The sequence below is a fragment of the Cygnus atratus genome, chromosome 5, assembly GCF_013377495.2.
Source record: "Cygnus atratus isolate AKBS03 ecotype Queensland, Australia chromosome 5, CAtr_DNAZoo_HiC_assembly, whole genome shotgun sequence".
Taxonomy (NCBI): domain Eukaryota; kingdom Metazoa; phylum Chordata; class Aves; order Anseriformes; family Anatidae; genus Cygnus; species Cygnus atratus.
This window is the reverse complement of record NC_066366.1, coordinates 9,152,746-9,160,545: the sequence shown is the minus strand read 5'-3', so window position 1 is coordinate 9,160,545 and position 7,800 is coordinate 9,152,746.

Below are 7,800 nucleotides of genomic sequence, written 5' to 3'. Positions count from 1 at the left end.
CACTACAGCTTCTGATTGCTCAGCTGCATCTGTAATGTCTCTGAAGAAAAAAGCAGTTGTTGCCTTTGTGGCCATAACTTGATATAAATGAGCTTTCAGGCTTACTGTTTTGTCAGGTTTGTCCTAGTCTCTTGTTGAGATTGTGGATGTGGTCCTACCCTAGAAAAGGGGTATATGGCTGCTTAATATATACTATGCAGTTTAAGATTTGCACATCAGTGTCATTAATTTATCCTTCTAGTTGAAAACCAAAAAATCTAAATTCAAAGAGAAAGCAGCACTAAGAGAACACATTGCATTGCCCACACTGCAGCTGTATTTGAAAATGACATGGCTGTGAGTTGTCTTTCCACTTTTATGTGCAGAAAGGCCACCTCCACACACATCCAGGATGAAAGAACTGTCATTTCCATGCTCTGATGTATCATGCAGATGTCCAACTGTGTTACTGTTCTCTTTGAACTGTCTGAGCAGTGATTCCATGACTTCACAGAATGCTAACTTGAAATATTCTAATACAGTGCAAATGACTTTGTTCTGAATATAAAATTAACTATTTATAGTATGCAAGCTTATGCAGATATATATCAGACATACAGTATAACATTTTGACTTGCTTGTTCAGGGAAGGAGAAGCAGAGTACCTTATAACAATGCTCTTCTTATTGTAATAGTAAATGTTCCAGTAATGTGCACTTCTTTTATTGGGCTAAATAAGTCAAAGCATGGGAATTAGATGCAGGCAGATATCTATACAGATTGTATATAAAAGCACACACACACACAGTGGTTACTTTTAGATTTTTTATTATTATTTGTATGCCTTCTTACAGTTTTGGGGGCCTTTTTGGATAAAATCACTCTAAAAAGTAGATGTTCATATATAAAGAATCAAATTTCATTTTTTATGTGCATGCAGTATGGGGTAGTGTTGCTTATGGTCATAGTCACATTTTGGTGATGGAACTGTATTAACGTTTCATAATTTGGGAATAGATAATCACTTAATTTAAAAAATCAAAACAAGCGGGCAGTGTTCACTTGCAGAGAAGGGAGTGGGGAAACCAAGTTACAGTCATTCTGTTTATCTTCTGCAATTTTAATAATCATTCTTTATACTGGATGAGAAAAAAATAAAAGAGCCAACAAAAGCACATGAACACATATAAAGGCTGCAAGTTTTAGCATTATTTTAGGGATAAAGCTGCAATGAAATCACTGCTGACAGATATGAAAAGACATGAAATTTTACTTGTTAAAATAGCATATTGAGCCAAAAAGTGTGATTCCAGTATTCACTTGCATATATTAGAGCAATCACTTTTTTTTTTGTATTATGCCATATAAATTTAATTTTTAAGAGTCAAGAGCCCATCAAAGTAGATGAGTAATATCTGCCAGTGGACCTAGCATCATACCTTAAGTTCTTTACTCATTTCACCATATTCATGAAATTCTGTGGTTAATTCCAGCTCTCTGTGACCAGACAAGGCAACTATAGGAATGTCTGCACTATTACACAAAGGAGGAAGGAGATTGGAAGGTATGATCTAATCAGATGTATTAGCCATTAGATCTATGATAATGGGCTGATGGAACTCAAATTTCCATATTTCGGAAGGGCTGGGTTTTTTCCTTCATGTTTTGGGTTGCACACTAAGTTCCTCAGGAGTCCTTATCAGAAATATCAGCCCTCTCCTCAGTGCTCATAGGTTCTTGCTATTTAAGTTAATTTATTCTCTCACTGTTTCATACTGTGGAGTATCAAGCACCATTTGACAGCATTAACCAGGTGTCACAGGTCCCATTTTTGTGCCAGGTAGTGATAATACTTCAGTTCTTCAGAAGGTCACAGATGAGCTCTCTTTTTAATGTTTTCTCTAAAAACAAAATGCCTTGGCTGGCCCAAGGTATAAAGATTTAGAATAAAATTTGGCAAAAATCAGAAATATTGATTATTTTATACTTTCTCATTTCTGATGTCGATATTGCCACATGTGAAAATATACTTAGGCAAATTCCAACTGAATTTCCAAGTGCATATGAAAGAAAGACGTTTTGTATTTGAGTATGATTTTGGATTTAAATATATATATATATTCTTAATGATTTTCAGCACTGGTGTACAGAAATATATCAAAGGCAAGTATGTAGATCTGACATAGTGCAGATTATGCACTGGAAAAGCACAAGAAATTTTGGAGAAACACTGTGTGTGTTCCTTTGTTTCGGAAGGACAGGAACAATGTCTGAAAGTTTTGCCACTAGTAGCCATTTGCTTAAGCTGAGAACTTTTTGCTAGACTTCGTTTAGTATGCTGTTTGCATAGACTGCACGTTATTTTACTAAAGTATAAGGCACACACTGTCCTCAGGAATAATGTATTTTATGAATGGTGAATGATCTTTTCATATTCTAAGTATTGTCTTTCCAAAAAAATGACCAGTATGAATAGACTGTGCATGCAAGCTGCATTTGTGAAATCTGACAAAGCTTTAGAACTTCAATTTGTGCAAAAATGCTTTAGATCATTGCTGATCTAATCTATGACAACTTTGCTCTATGCATGCGCCCTTACAGAGACTGCATGAGCAACTAGATATTTTTAAATACAAAGAATTAGTCCAAAATGTCTTAATGATTCCTAACCGAAATCAGTGTTTTGATTCAGACAAAATAAATTTTCATTTCAGAAATGGCAAAAAATCCACATACGTTATACACGTTTCTATTTACTTCTCATTCTAAATTTGTGCCCAATGTGTGGGATCTGAATTTTGGTTAGTAAAAATGAAAAAAAAAATGTGTGTGGAATTTGAATGCACACAAAGATTCTGTTTCACTGGCCTTCCTAATGAGAAGTTCCTTCTTAGGGCTCAGCGTCCCTCTCCATAGAGAGGGATTCATCCACTGCTCAGTATTCACAGCTGAGTGCCAGCAAGGTTGCCTGCAGTTTGAGCAAAGGCTATCTGTTTGTTATGCTGTCATCTAATTTCCTTACCAAAAAGACAATGCAGTGATTGGGTGTCCTGATAGAGTGTTAATATTTGGAAACAAAGCAGACTACACAATGGCTTTTTTATTTTTTATCTTTTCTTCCCAATCCACTTTATATTTAAGGATTTATAGAGGAAATTTAGCTGAACTTTTAAGTTGATATTGATGATGACAAGGCTAAAATTTCCAGAGTGTGATGATGGACGATAAGTGGTTTGTGGGTTTGATTTTTTTTTTTATGTTTCTTTAGAAGTACATAACTTCAGACCTACGAAACAGACACATCAGCTATGCTCTTTTCTGACAGCAACTAGTCTTGAATTATGTTCTGAGGATCTCATTTAAGCTCCATAGTGATCTAAAGAAGACTCAAAAGAAAAATGTCTAGAGGGTCTGGTTGGAAGTAGGTTAATAGCTACTTACCTTAATGCATCAATTCATTCATTTCCTGAGGTTTTCTTCATCAAAAGTTCTACAGGAGGAAAAATGTCTTAGGAAACACAGCTTTAGGGCAAGTGTTAATAAGGGGAAAGGTAAAAATTTGTGATTTTTTTTTTCTTACCTTATTAAGATGACCAGTCTAATATAAGTAGTACACATCTGCAGTTTCCTTCACAGCTGTTTCTGCTTCAAACTCCAAATGCAAGTGCTGCCAGAGAGAACTGCTGGAGCTATGGAGTCCGGTGACACTACTTCTGAGGTCCCATGTGACATCATGGGGCTTATTAATCTTTGAGTTTGTACAGAGGCAAATTAGTACGTCCTTATTTAGAAGCATCATACAATTTTGATTGACTGAAAATGATCCTTGTCCATAAGAAGGAAAAAAAAAAGAGCTGTTCTCACATAGTTAACTTGAATGCATCACAAATTTTTTATTAGGAACTATTACAAACTAGATTTTTATATACACTGAGCAATGGTTAAGTAAACTCACTTTGTACAAACAGCTAAATATGAAGGCAGTAAAGTTAATGGAAAATCAAACGTATTTTCTAGTAAGTGTTGCATATTGGAGAAGAAACTCCCCAAAAAATAGATAATTTCGGAAAAATAACAATCCATGTACCAGTGATCACTTACAATTACAGCAGTACCTCCAGAAGCATTTTATTTTTTGTAATCCTCATGGACCACTGCTAACGTTGATTACTGGGGGTAAAGATTGAACCGAATCTAAAAGCAACCTTTCGTAATAATGTTTATTCAGTGTTACAGCTGACACTAAAATTCAGAGTTTGCCAGTTAGACTTCTGAGAAAGATGAAGTTATTTTGTTAGTTCTAATGTCTGGTTGGACTAAAATGTATGTAGTAGCACTTTCTCCAAGTGTTTAAGTGACTTGCAAACCTGAATTCCTGTGGCAGAAAATGTAGCAGCTTTAAAAGCTCTCTGTATCTGTTGGTACTCAACCTCCTGCCAGCAAAGCCCACCTCCTGTTAGAGTGATATGGAACCAACCAGCATTTTGAGGCTGGGGATGATCAGAGGAAGCAAAGGTCTCATGTTCGTGAGACCATGTTCATGAGGAAGCAAAGGTCTCATGACACAAAGTGCTGCTACATCTGTCCCATCTGCCACTTTCCCAGGCACTGCATTTTGCACTCCTTCTGTCCCTCCCTGCACACACACGTGCACCCTGAAGACCCTACACAATTCTGGCATTTTTAAATGTAAATAAATAGATGAGTATGGACAATTTTCTCTAATTTTGACCTTGTTAACCACATTTACTAAAAAATAGTATTGGCATGATTTTGGCATAGTTGCGATAGCACAATGTTCCCACAGCAGCACAAATTTATAACAGCACAACAAAGAACTCTAGAGAAATCACTTTGCTGCTCTGTGTTATGCAGGAACTTCTTTAATGCGGGACTGGGATTTTGTTTTATATGGTATATGGTTAATGGTATATTCCCTCCTCGCTGCACTGGAAATTATCTTTTGTCAGTTCTGTTGGCTTGTTCTAACTTCTTGCCATAACCTCTGTAATGTTAAATGTTCCCTGTAGTTTGTACTCTTATTGACATGAAATAGTTGTTCAGATGCTACTAGATGAGAAATTAGGATTAAACCCAATGCAGTCCAAAGCTAATGAGATTTTAAACAGTGAGAACATGATGGTTTTTCTGTTAATAATGAAAAAAAAATGAGATCACCTTTTTATTTTATGTTCTATTTAGATGAATGAGAATTTTGTACTGAAAAATTGACGAAACTGTTGACTCTAATTTTTACCTAGAGTAGTATCACTGAAATTTCAGTTGTTTGAAATAATCTCATGTAAAATCTAACTACGTAACATAGTTCAGTCATTTTTACTCTGACAGTCCTGGCTAACTTGCAATATCATGATCGTAAAAGATTTCTTAAAATGTGTATATATTTGAAATTTATGTAATATTTAAATACAACTTGGTTTCTAAGTAAGAAATTAGAATACAACTTCAACTATTTTTTCTATTCATAAATCCAAATTTTGTAAGTAGTATTTAGAATAAGATTACCACCAAGTGTCTCAGAAAAAGTGACTTTTATGCACTACAAGCTAGAAGTTCCTCTGTCCTCTCAGCTTTCATTTTCTTTTGTGTTTAAGATTACTTTTACAAGCCGATATGTACCCCAGAACTAAAATAATTCACTAAGGAAAAAGCTGTTGATCTGATTAACTATTGTAAGACACTTTTGGCATAAATTTGTCTTTGAGATGCTGTTTACTTTATCAAGGTTTACATGTACAAATGCAACTACTTACTGTATCATACATATTTGAATATTGCATTTTTCAGTAATAAACTTGGATATCTTTGAAGGAGACTGAGCTTCATTATTACAAGTACTCAAAGTTATGAAAAAAATATACACTCTAATAGTGAGCGTTCATATGCCTTCAAGTCATATGTTGTAAGGAAGTAATTTTAGCGTTAAACTTGACTCAGACACTTGTTAAACATTTAACAAATACTGTGGTCTCAGGGTACCTTTAGACTCGCTTTTCAGATTTTCAGTCACTTATGGTCTACTGCTTTCACTAATGACTAATAATTTCTTAAATTTAAGCTCCTGTTTGAAGTGACATGTTTCTGGTTTCTTGATCTCTTTTTCTTTCCCACTCAGCTGCACAGGCTAGCTCTACTCTGTAAAGATCAATGGCTCGGGACATAAAGCAAGCAAGAAGATAAGACAGCTTTAATCAACACTGAATATTTAATCAGAATGGTAATTTTTTCTGAATTCCAATTTAGCCTTAAATCTTAGTAAAAGACTGAACGTTGAACTACTGATTAACAATTTTAGCCATCAAATATCAGGCCACGTGCTGAACTTAGCAAAAACCTGTGGAATGTCTGACTCCTTTACAAATACAAAACGCATTTGGGCTCAATGTGCAGCTTTAGTTGAAACAAACCTAGTCCAGAAATACAGCATTAAAGATAGATTCTTCAGCATATTTCTGCAAAGGCATTCTGGGAGAATGCAGTTCTCACTTTTTTTTTTTTCACATTAAGTAGGCAAATAGAATTTATTTATTTATTTATTTGTGACAAGGACTTTGGAAGGTACGAAGTCTCTGGCAAATATAATGCAAAGCTGTTGTTAAACATGTGAAAAAATATTGAAAAATGCAAACCAGGCATTCTTTACATATAGAGTGGAAGAATACTGAAATGAGTTGATACCTCAAGAAATATTCAGAGTGGATTTGATTGTTTCCACAGTTGGATGTCTCTTACATATCCTCCCACTACCAGTACAGAGGGATTTGTTAATCCACTGTCTAGCTATGTTGCTTGACACCGGTGTTTTGAACAACTTTCACTGACTTACATCCTTAAGCATAACAGATTATATTAAAAGAGCTTAACTGATAATGTGTATGGCCATGAGATATAAAAGTTATAGCAGTAGTGTTCACTAAATTTCGATCTCTGTCTTGCTAGCTGTATCAAGGATAGAAGCAGGAACAGAAAGCATGCCACGTGAGACAACAGGCTGCCAGCCGGATTCAGCTGTAAGCTTTTATGAGATTATGAAAGTGGTGTGAAAGGGATTAAAGCAAATATTGACTTAACTCTCGGTTTGTTGACCAAGTGTCTCCCACAAGCAAGACAGTGTCACTTAGAAACTGTTATTTTTGTCTTCTAATTCAGTATTCTGGGACTGTTCCCAGAGGTATGGCATGAATACAGACACGGGATGTAATTTGGAGGACCAGATAGGACTATATCTTCATCATAAAGGTGGTCCCTGGTTAAACAAAAACAAGAACTGACTTCTTCAAAGAAACATGAGCTAAGTATCAGGAGAGTCTGTAACTGGCTGAATTGACTTTGATATTTTCCGTCTTTTTCATTTAATGGTGGATTTGAAAAAAAAAAAAAGTTCATAAGTTTATCAAGGTAAGAGGTAGTCTGTTGAGTTTGATTTACAACCTAGTGGACTAGGTACATTCTTGCAAGACATTCTACTGCAGAATTTATTTCACCTAATCGTGCCTTTACAAAATTCAACATGGATTCATGGATTCTCAGTGAAGAGACATAAAATGTGGGTTTATTTTCTTTATTGCATACAGTTAGTAAATGGATTCTGCAGCTTAAAAAAAAAACAAACGAAAAAAAAAAAACAGATATACAAACATTCAACCAAACAAAAAGCCTGAAGATAATCTTTTCAAGCTGAAAGGATGTCTTTCCAAGACTAATATGGATAAAGAACAATCCTGGATTTGAAGTAAAATTTGTTACCCTCTTCTATAGCTTTGAATAAGACATTAGAAAGACACATTTGTTCCACAGAGG